Source organism: Monopterus albus, unplaced genomic scaffold (genome assembly GCF_001952655.1).
Source record: "Monopterus albus unplaced genomic scaffold, M_albus_1.0 scaffold95.1, whole genome shotgun sequence".
Lineage (NCBI taxonomy): Eukaryota > Metazoa > Chordata > Actinopteri > Synbranchiformes > Synbranchidae > Monopterus > Monopterus albus.
In genome coordinates, this window is record NW_018127975.1 from 468,800 (window position 1) to 481,293 (window position 12,494).

A 12,494-nucleotide genomic window follows, 5' to 3' on the forward strand; every position below is an offset into this window, starting at 1 on the left:
TTCATTTAGTTATGATTTCCACCACTGAAATTAGCAGTTTCCCCCTTTCCACCTAACATTTAGTGTCAGTGAGCAATAATTTTATGGTAAAACATGATGCTGGACCCACACTCGCACATTTAAAAGCATATTTAAACAAAAGCCTGATTCACACATGCTAATGAAGTAATGCTAATGCACATGCTGACCCGCTAAACCTAATTAAGATGTTATTAATTTACATTTATCAGCACAAAATACAAAATAACCACAGTTCTCACCTCGAAAGAAGCAGAACACACACATTTCTGGATAAGATTAATATGGAGGGATAGAGAGCAGAAAGGCACGCTACCAAATTATTTGAATGACAGGAAAATAAAAAAATAAAAACTGACCTACTGCGGTGAATGAAATCAAAAGAAACTGTGTGAGTCAGTGGGAGGGTGTGTGTGATCAAAGGGGTGAACAGGGAGACTGGGATGTGCCACTGAGGGAAACAGTCAAGCACTTTGGTTAGTCACACAGGTCTTGAGTTTACAGTACATTCAACAGATATTAGCAGACAGAAAGAAAAGCTCTTTAAGCAGACATGGCAGAGACATGCTCATAAGATGCTGAGGGCAAGCAGCTCAAGTCAACAACTACACCACCATAGTACTGCACATTGAGTTGATATTTAAAGTCATCGTTACAAATATTATAACCACAACCAAAATCATCTTCACTGTTAGCTATATTAAACAGCATATTGAATTTAATATAAACATGCTTACCTCCAGCTCTATAAAAAGGTGCCTGTCATCTACAAGTTACATTTATTTAAAACTAATTAACAATAGGGACGCAACTATAAATTCTTTTCATTAGTGGTTAATCAGCTGATTATTTTCTTGGTTATCAACTAATCATTTAGTCAATAAAGCATCAGAAAACTATGAAAATGTCCCAGTCTCAGGAGTATAAAGTGCTATGCTTTGTACTTCCAATATGCACTCCAACGTCATCTTTATCAACTCTGTGTGCTACAGAAATGTAAAATATCATTTAATAATCCAACATTTTCCATCATGTTTTTGCTATAAGTGACTTTAAGCTTAGGTAAGGTGTTAAGCAAATGTGATCTTTGAGATATCTAATATATCATGATGAAATCACTGAGAAACAGCATAAGCACTGAAAATGTCCCCACCTAAAGACTCAATGTTAACACATGACCACCTGCTGTGCACTCTTTGTTAAAATGGAAGCTTCAAGTAAACCAAATACTGAGAAAATGATCTTAGCTATCCATCCATTTATTACCTAAGCCCAAACCAAGGACCTTCTTGCTGTGAGAGCTAAACACTAAGTCACATTGCCACCCCACCTAGTACACTCTCACACAAAGAAGATGTACCATGGAAAGAATAAAGCAAAGAGTTCCTGCAACCACTGATAGAAATTCTGACAAAAAGGAGAGCATCACTGCACTTGGAAGAATTTCTTAAAACAATGGATGAATTATTGCCTTTTTCATCATTACTGTGCACACAAACAACATTTCCCAGTTCCTTCAGTATAAAACAGGTGCACAGCGAATGTTATTGTTTATGGCAGTAATGTGCAGAATTATAAATCAAACCATTTACATGGATCGAGATGAAGTGTGTGTGTGTGTCTGTGTGTGTGTGTGTGTGTGGGGGGGGGGGGGTTGGTCTGTCAAGCCTTGGCATACTAATGGGTTGCATACTGCACTTGTGTGCACATGCAAATGCACAAACCCGCACACATGCACACACAGTGAGATACACCCCAGGCCCTTTAGAACGAGCATTAGTCACTCCAGATAAAAGCATCTAGTCACTACAAAGCAGGAGAGCAGAGAGAACGAGTGGGAGATGAGGTCCGCAGAGGTCCAGTTGTGGCAGCCATTTTCCAAAACATACAAATACTGCTCGAGCAGGACGAAAGCCAAGAAGGCTTAATGTTGGAGAGCCAGACTCAAGTTAACATAAGAGTGGTCAATACAGGAGGAGACACCCCTGATCCAGGCTCACCTAGGATTAATGTGTCCCATGTGCACGCTGACCTAGACTGACCATGGGGTGAAGGCAGGGGTCATCTGTCTTTACTTGATGTTCACTGGATATTACCTATCAGCATTTGACAATAATATTGGTCAGACTGTCTAGAACTAGTGAAAAAGCTACTCTGATAAGAGGCACGTTGTAAATGGCAAGAAATACTGCTCTGCTTGCAAGTTGCCTCAGTTCAGTTGCAAGTGACTACAGCGTCAGTTAGATAATGGTGACATGTTACTTACTGATAGCGTTTTCAAGTTGGGTATGATGTAATCACTTAAATGTTTTGTCAAGCTGCTGATATCTGACAGGTTTTGGAGAAAATGTCAGAAGTGGAAGAGGAATTGTTACTGGTATTATGGACTGTGCAGCATAATAGCGAGGGTGATCAAAAGCATGCTAATCAGAGCAATGAGATTTATTTATTTAAATGCAAAGACACAGGTTTTGTATAAAAAATTAGTAACTTGTACCATGTGCAAATATTTTCAGGTGATGTACAGTATATGTAAGCGCACTCTACTCCTACCATGACTGGCAAGTTTTATAAGCTTTCTAACCATAATGAAACACATGTTGATGATAACTAGCTGCTGAGCTACATTATAAGTCCAGCTGGTGTGAATGAAGTTGACTCCACAGGACGTTATCTGCACTTCAGAAGGATGCTTGACAGTTAAACAGATTTCTGGAAAGTTCCTTTGTCAGCTGTTTGATCAGTGTGAGAGGGGATGTAAAATAGTGTGTCTCATGGCCTTTGTTGTTGTTGCATGAAACTCTTGGTCAAAGAGAGGCTGTGCACTGAGTGACTGACTAATACAGTAAGCACTGCATGTCACTGTTCAACTGTAGAGACGTTTTCAAGGAAGCGGATTACATTTTCTATTAACACTGTGAGGACATGTTGGCAGATGCTGTATCTTTCACGAGAACTAATTTAAACCTATTTAAACATCCTGTCAACAAGATGCAACATTATCATTCCCCCTGGCATTGGCACATATCTGTCCACCTGATGATTTTATGTCCAGTATTTACTCTGCTTGGTCTCCACTAACTTGTGAGAAATGTCTAGATCTTTAGCTTTGACCTTCTTCACCAGCTTTGTTGTGCGACAGGTAGTCTACAGTGGATGTGATGACAATAGGGTTGAGTGCAGTAAAACAGAGCAATGTATGAATTTGCAGCCTGTGCAAAGTAAATCATTAGCTAAAACAAGCTGCAAAGCTCTACACGGGTGTAGAGGTGGTCATAATTCTTTGCAGTTCTGTAAATACACTTTGCACATAGTCATTTGAACATAAACATTAATGCACCTCTATTTCTGAGTAATAATGAAAACTATTACAGTACGATTCATAATCTTGGCACTTTAATGTCATTTAAGTTGAATGAAGATTACATATTGTTCTGTTTGGCTATCTGATTAATGCCCCCAGTACATTTTGGGGCTTAATCATGTTACTTTATGTAGTTCATCTGTGCTTGGTTATAACACTGTTGCTTTGCACGTTGATATATAAAGTATATGAACAAACTATTTTGGCAGTGTGCTGTCCTGTTTATACTGTATGCCTCCATGGCGGCGATGGTCATGGCCAGAGGCATTATGCTTTTGAGTTGTCCCATTCCTGTGAATGCATGATCTGTGGAATATCTTGAATGAATTTCTTCAAATGTAGCACAAACATCCACTTGGACTCAAAGATTTTTGTGCTTAAAGGTCACTGTGACCTCACATTTGTCTCATTCCCATGAATTTAACTGGTTGGTGGAGGCACAGTAATTCTAGTTCATCTTTTGATTTTTGACTCAGAGGATTCAGCAATTATACAAACTGGGTTTATTGTGTTGATTTATGACTTGTTTAATAATATTCCTTATCAATTAATTAAATACCCTAAAGGGGGGATGTCCAGTAGAATTACTTTCCTCAAAGTTTGAAAAACACACACACACACACACACACACACACACACACATCCACGCTGCTGCTTTAACACATTCCAGTCTGATGTAAAGTGCGTTCAGATGATTTCGGTTGTAATTTGGAGATATACAAATAAAATGTAATTGAACTGAATAAGAAATGAAAATGAGACTTGATATTTATTGTAGGATGTTATAATGCTAAAGTTAAGGCTGCATAAGATGTATGCTGTAGCCTAATATAGCAGGTCTATATAAATAATGTGCATATTTTGACTCATTAGTCAGTGCCCATATACAGCCTACTCCTGTGATTTGGATTACATTATTCAGCAATGTCTTCCCATAGACCAGATGTTCTGATTGGGAAAATAATAAGCTCTACAATCTTATTACAAGTTCAGATTGTGAACTGCAATTGAATGTCCAAATGTCTCTTATAATTTAAAATGGGACAGAGGCACTGAAATTTAAATATGTCTTGCAAAAAATGTGTCACAAGTGTCATATCACATCCAGAGTGATGTAACATAATGTAAGCAACAGCGCATTAATGTGATGCACAGCCTGATCTCCCCATCCTCATGTCATCAGGTTGGATTTGTCCTAGATGAGTCCTTGGTGTGCAGGAAAAGGGGAATTTGTCTGTTGTCTAATGTAATCATGACTAGCTCAAGGTATTTTTAGACAGACTACTGTGACTTCATGGCTGGCATTTAATTGCAGTTTTGACCACTACTGATTTAACAAGGAATGATGAAAACCTGTAATAAAATCAAGCAATTATTTTGACAGGCTGACTGTTAAGCTTTGAGAAAAGAAAAAGTATATCAAAATAGGGTTGTTTTTTTTCAAAGGCGAAAGTTATAAGACATTGTTTCATATGTATGGTGATTTGTACACTACAGACTGATTGCAGCATTGATATGACAAGCTGTTATGACTCCACTGGACCCGTTGTATAAACATTATTTAAGAAGGATAAGATCACTAGAGCTTGGATTGGAACCCAAGCTGAGCTTGAAGCAGTTCAGTGTGTGCAGTGTTTTCCCTCTTATCGTTAAACGAAGCAGACGTTTAAGTGCTCCAGCCATCTAGCCTAAAGTTTGACCCTAGGTCCAAACTCGACTCGGACCCAAACATAATTTCTAAATTTCTGTCCAAACCTGGCCCGAACCTTTGGGTACTGATGAGTCCTGTCAGGCTCAGTTCAAGTATCCACACTCTAAAAGCCTCATCTTTCAGTAACAGTTTGTGTATGTACAATTTGATGCATAATTCCACCATTTGTGTTTCATGTAGTGTATTACAGCAGTACACCTAACATGCTTAGAACATTTCTTGAAAAGACTAATATATTAGCAGCACAGTATGTCCCTGCGTGGTAACACTTGCATGTTTGGACCATAAATTAGGCTTATCTGAAAATCTTGACAGGCAGTGGGAACAACATTTGTACAGAGATGTGGACACAGAGATCTCAGTTTTTGAGCACTCCAAGCTGCCCAAAACAAACTTTCTTTTTTGTTTCTGGGTTTGTTTCTTTTCTCATGTCCGAGCAAGATTTCAACCAATAGTACCTACATAAGTCATATTTCATGAATTTGCACAATATTGGATTAGGGGCATGCTGTCTGACCATTTCTGTAACTTTCCGAAACTAACAATCTGGCATTCACACCCGCTTCTCGCTGTAATTGGTCAGCTGTGTAGAGGTAGGTCAGGCATTAAACGTCTCTCTCTAGCTTTTTAACATAATTCCTACTCAACTATTTGTGTAATTTTTCATGATAACAAACAAGTGCAACACTACTGTATGAATGTATAGCTGGAGAGACTGAAAATGTAAGTCATTAGTCCTGTTTTAAATGGTATCATCAGTCAACCTTACAGTATAGACACCATGCATGACTGTTGAGTTCACCCTCCTGTGTTTTCCACAATTATTTCTTTATTCCCACAGCTGATGTTCGGCATATGCAGCTCCTCAAAGGTTTACAGGACCAGTGGGGTGCCCGTCCCATGCTCACCAGGTCCTATTCACAGGAAGCAGGAGAGAACTTTTATATGGTTGAGCAGCTGCTCCATCTACTCAAATCTCAAGCTTGTTCATAAAAAAGCTGCAGCACTGTGGGGTTTTAGGTAGCACTCTGGAAAATGAGGGGAGAAAACTCTCAACTTGATATGACAACTCTTTGAAATGCTTACCTTTCCCAGTGCCAAAACTAATCTGTAATCCTCTGTTGCCCCAGATTGTCTGTACGACAGCAAACTTAAGCCAACAGTGTGTAACTTTTCTATATTAAAATAACAGCATCAAATAATTTTGATGGTACACTGACATCTAATAAGGTAAATAGCATCCCCGCTTTTGCCACTTTGTCGCTAGATCATCTGTTACTGCACTTTGCAAACATGGATCCTAGAGACCTCTAGCAACAACTATAAAATGCTTAATGGCACACAGCCTTCCGCTAGCTCAATATTTTACTTCACACATGTGGAGACAACTCCCTGGGCCTTTATCAAGTTATTTTTGTCAGGTGATACAGTAACCACTTAGATTGTGACTATGTGGTCAGTTTATCCAAGTAATGATAATTTGGAAATTTGGTCTGATGTTTTTGGAGCTGTGAGGACCCACTAGTAGATCAAGCTGACTCTCCTTAGTAGGCAATTACATCTCATTCAGAGCAGAATCGGCAAGGACACTGGTGTTCCAGTTGCACATTCAGAGTACTGTGTCCTACTGTCCTCAGGAGTTTGGCCTTGAAGTTCAGACTTATTATCTTACCACAATCATCTACTGTGATTGTGAACAAGCTGTACAACAGGACATGGCCTAAAGAGCATATGCAGTAGTACGCAGTACAGCATATAGGCAGAGCACATCTGTCCTGCAGACATACATTTATATGGCTTTGATCTGTCCAGCCAAAGCATGTAAAAATGTGCTCCACAACCCCCCCCCCCCCCCACAGAAAACAGCAACTCCCTCAACCCCCCCCCAAGAAGAAGAGAAAAAGAGAGAGAAAGAGACCGGACAAGACTAAGTAGAATGGCTTTTACTCTTTGGCAAGAGCTAAGACTACCCCTGTCACAGTCACTAGCTGTCAATAGCTACTGTCGTGACAATAGGTGTAGAGATCTGCTAACATGAAAAGAACAACAACACCACCACAGCAGAGTACATCTCTGCTAATGTTATTTATGAAATACTTCAACATAGGCTGTAACTCTCTCGATGTCGTCCCCAGTCACATGAAGATTTGTAGTTGTTTTTTTTTCCAGATGTAAAAACTCATCTACCTCAGTCCCCAAAATGAATAAATTCATCACACGCCATAAGATTTGGCCAGTCTTTGTCACTGTCACGCCAAATAAGCATTTCAAGTTTGCAGCCTAACAAACCCATCTCAGCTGTAGCTTGTAATAAATTGCACTGCCCATATTATGTGCAATATCAGCCTATATCGTGTCACCAGCGTTTCATTCCATTACATACATCCACATTCAGATTCTTAGCAAATTATCTGAAAATACAAGCAGACTTTCTGTAATATAAACAAACAAAAAACTGCCATTATTTATTATTCTTTTTTTATGAGTGTTCGCCTTTGAGGTCACAATAAATAATGTAGAGTCATATTCGTATAAAATCCTGTAATATTACTTTGCTATTCTTTCTTTTTTTCACAGTTCAGTAACGGCTTTGTCTTTCTGTATAAACAAATGCACATGTACTGCCGTCAGTATTTATGACAGTTGGGTACAACTCAGTAGCACTCAGTAGCTGTAGGGGGAAACACACTGCCAAGTTACTGTATGTATTGTTGCTTGTATCAACAGTTTGACCACACCTACACTGTGGGTAAACTAACAGAGCAGTAGCCTATACATTATCACTTTGGTAATTTTGATTTGTAATCTATATTTATCTTAATCTCTATTTAATTTTGGAACCTGATGTGAGTGCTTGTTATCTGACTAAGCTAGCTCTGTTAGCAGGCAGCAACATCTCTTTCAGAGCACAGTAGTCTGTAGGCAAGGACGCCAGTGTTCCAGCTGCACATTATAGGTGCGTTTCCATTGTCAGAGCATAATGAGCATTACATCCTGTGCTTCTCTGAACCATCACCCAAATAAACCTCAGTGAATGACATGGACAGCCCTACCTTGTTTTCCACTGTATTTTTCGCTCTGTCTGTCTCTGTTTAGAGGAGGGAGGGACTGTGCTCATCTCTCACACTCACAGCTGAGCAGAGGATGTGAAAGATCACTCCATAGTACAAAGATTAACCAGTAACAGAGACTGTATAAGCTGTTTATTAAATAGCTGTTGAACAAGCAGAACACAAACCTGCAGAAATGTGACGTCTTCACCACTTTGCCCGTGGTCAACTCACTCAAAACCAATGAATGAATGTTTGTCATGTCCATCATTTTTCTTGACTACCTTTCAAACTAATAATGATTTCAGCATAATTTCAAATGCCAGCAGCAGGTTTTCATGGTCAAGCAATCCTATTATGAGGGTCAAACTATTATGAGAATACTGCTTTTATGGCATTATGGAAAAACTGAGTTGCCCCTGGGCAGAAGTTTGTTTTCTCTGTGCGGTTTAGTTTACCTTTAAAACATAGCCTATAACATGCATTCTTAATAATTGTAAATCAATAGCATAGACATACAAAAGCAGTAGATCTTCTGCAAAATGGAGGCATATGTGTGATTAGCAGTGCAATCTACACATCTAGAATGAAGTAACATAATAAAGTCTGGGATACTGTCAGAACAATGCAACCAGTTAGAAAGAGGAGATATAGTGGCGGGTGTGAAGGGTCAGGTTGCTATTCATCAATAGAGGGACATTATGTAACTGCTACATGGAAACCACAAGCTGGTTTAAACTTACATTTGGGCTGTAATCCCAAGTTTGTTTTATTAACTGCTCTCATCAGATGGGCCTATGAATACTGCATTTCAGTGGAATGACAGTCTGTCAAGTACATGATGGCCTGGAGCAATTTAGATAATGTGGACCAGTTAAGTGGTCAAAGAAAGGGCAAGTTGTCCATCTGATTGTAATAACTGCTGCAGTTTATAATGATAATTGTGACAGATTTACCACTGAAATATTCTTAGTAACAGAGGTAAACATTTGCAGACGTTTTATTTATGGCTGTTCATTTTACTGGCTGAAATGACAACTAGCTAGCTAAATCAGCTAATGTTAGTGCCATGAGTTGGTTGAAAACACTGACCCCAGCTGACTTTTTAGTGTTTCCAGCTGAATGTTGTAATAGGGGTTTTAGACACCTAATAGCTACCTACATGATATTGTGCTAAAACAAACAACCACAGGAAGATAAACTGACCGCAAATCCCATGGTTGACCAATCTGTGAATCTTGCTCCTAGAAGTGTAGGAGAGTAGGGGCCTTTTTCATGTCTGTGCCCAGGGGCCCATTGTCTCATGATCCTGTCCAGTGAGGCTTATTTTAATGTAACCTATAAGACACACGCTTATGTAGTTACTTAAGCATGTGCTCATTGGCCTAGGAAATAATGGGTATGGTTCATAGACGTACATGCAGATACCACATCTGGCTTGCCCAGTTCACATAGCAGAAAATACCAGATGTTTGTGCTATTTTTGGTTGTTCTAAAAGGAAATGTCAAAACCAAGCAACAGTGAATCACATTTCACAGGTTTTACCGTTATACAACAAACATGTCGAATTGTATATATCACAATATGCAGTTCTTCTTTTAAGCTAATATGAGGTCCTGATACTACGCTAAGTTAATTTATCCATCGTATAGAAAAAGTGAATAAATATATACACATTTAATTCACACATTATTTGCAAACTGTATTGTAGTACTCTTGAAAATTTGATGAGTTATATGATTTTAACTCCCACTTCTGATGTTCTCATGCCATCTAATGGCCTGTGATTACTTGTTATTGGGCTGTAGTTCTGCCTGAAAAGATCCCTACCAATCTATTAGGAGATTCCTTAGGTAGGTGTCACACGAAATGTCATAGACCTTCATTGTCATAGTTACAGTAATAAGCATAGAGTGTTCTTGCTATAGGCACAAAAACCATGTGGTTAGGTTTTTGCACAAAAGCTACTTGGTTAGGTTTGGGAAGAGTTTGTGACTTGGGTTAAAACACTCATGGACTCAAAGTATTGTGTCACACTGGAATCAAACACACCTCTCCTTTGGCAGAGTCCAGTGTGTTGTGACCCACCCATTCACCTCAGTCTCCTCCTAAAAGGCTTTTCTCTATTCATATACTCTGTCAACGAATTCATTCTGTGGATTTGTGTTATGACTACTGCCACTAGAGGTTATCTGTGTGCAACAGGTGCACATCTATCAATAGTAACAACCTCCTGGCCTCCTGAGAAGTACTGAACCAAATTTACAGCCATGATAATGAGCATTAATGGCCACTGAATGGCATGACAACACTCAGATGTGATGGATTTGAATTGTGGACATAAAGCATGTGCATGAGGTGGATGGCTTTCCTGTAGCAGCACAGTGACTGCTTCAACCCTCCGATGGACAGCAGTGAAGAATGAGATACCTTCATGGAAATAAATATCTCTGGGTTAGGTTACTATTGTTAGCTGGACATGCTAATAATCATAGCTTATGTTAGGACATATTAACACTTTTTAATACATTCCTAACACTGCAATTTTTGTGTTTTTGGATTTAGAATGTTTGTAGTCACTGCTATCAAGCTTTGAATTTCAAGAATTTGGTAAGAGTGTTGTGCCTGGTTATGGCTGCTAAGTTGTGGTTGGACAATCTGTGTTCAGGGAAGGTGTTTAGCCACCCATCAGCTGACCCAGTGGAACCAGCAGCAAAAAAGTGCTAATCCTGTTTTCTAGCCCACTCTTTCTCAGTTTTCTCTGACCGCTAGGTTTGGATAGCAGCTCAAGAATGATCAGACAGTGGCTGTCCTGAGTTGAATGTGATGACTCAGTCCCATACCCTTTGGACCATTTGCTAATGATTTTAGAAGAAGCCTGCTCATTTTTTTTAAAAATGACAACAGTTACAGTGAATACTCACACGATGAGAACAGCTTGAATATCCTGCGTCTGTGTAGGCAATGCAACTAGCTGACAACCCTTTATCAACCCTGATTAATGTATTGGAAACACAAATAAGTGGAAAGACATTCCAGACTCATGAATTTCCATTCTTTAATTTTTTTTTCTTTCTTTTCATGTTGCTTTGGTTACTTCCAATAAAAACTTTTAATCAGTAAGTCATGATGGCTCATCTATGAATAAATTATCTACAGTGATTTCTTAAAACAATACTTTTAAGATTCTTTTTGTAAATAAACAGGCATTGTTATGTTGTTCCATTCTTTGTAATGTTGCTTGATTAATGATTTTTCCACAAATCATTACATTTTTGAAGAAATATTAAAAGATTATTCCTGGTCAGAGTCTTAACATTTAACTCTTTTTCCCCTTGGGCAATAATGTACTAATGCAATGTTTAAACCTATACTCCTATATTTGGTGATTTTACTTATTTCAACCTGTCCTCAGGACTGTGTCCACATTGTCTATTTGGCACTGCCCTCTCTCTCCTATTAGGGTGGCACACTTTACACCTAGATAATACCATTATGTATTGAGGAAATGCACATATCAATCTACACAGAAGTTACCACTGTCCCTTAAGTGGCAAACACACAGCAGCCACAGAAAAAGCATGGTAGACACAGCAAAAATGGTAAAAAGCAGCCGTTCTGTTGTCTATGAATTTTCATGCATGGCAGCAATAGTCGGTTTCTTTGGCAACTTAATAGTGGTATCATGTCAAAGGTACCCTGGGGAGGTTTTCACCACCTGTTTTTTAACCCCTATTATGCAATGTTTTGGTGTGTGAGTTCTTATTCTTTTTGTATCGGCCACACACACACCCAAGTACAGGAGCACGCCAGTGACATAATACACATTCCTGCCAGTGGTTTCACACTATTGCACTGCTCAGCGGGTGGCGGTGATGTGGCAAGAAAAGAAGATATGCACTAGCAAAAGGCAGGGAAGAAAAAGACTGCAAGTTAGCAAACCAATTAATTAAAATTAAGATGACTCCTCTTATAGTGGAAAGTAATAGGACAATCAAATGTGGACTATTAAATATCAGATCTCTCTCATCTAAATCTCTCTTAGTGAATGATTTGATAAGTGAACATCACATTGACTTATTGTGTCTTACTGAAACGTGGTTACAGCAGGAAGAATATGTCCGCCTAAATGAATCCACTCCACCTGGTCACAGTAACTGTCACATCCCTCGAAACACAGGCCGAGGTGGTGGCGTGGCAGCGATCTTTGAGCCTATTAATCAACCACAGACCTAAACATAGTTATAACTCATTTGAAAGTCTCACCCTGAGTCTCTCACACCCAAACTGGAAAACTCAAAAGCCTGTTCTGTTTGTTATTGTATACCATCCACCTGCTCCTTATTCAGA

General features: G+C 39.0%; 1 protein-coding gene across 1 annotated transcript in view; it reads right to left on the reverse strand.

The window, feature by feature from the left end:
* Positions 1-12,494, reverse strand: part of kcna4 (potassium voltage-gated channel, shaker-related subfamily, member 4) — a 48,941-nt gene that overhangs the window by 26,228 nt on the left and 10,219 nt on the right. The window lies entirely within an intron of this gene.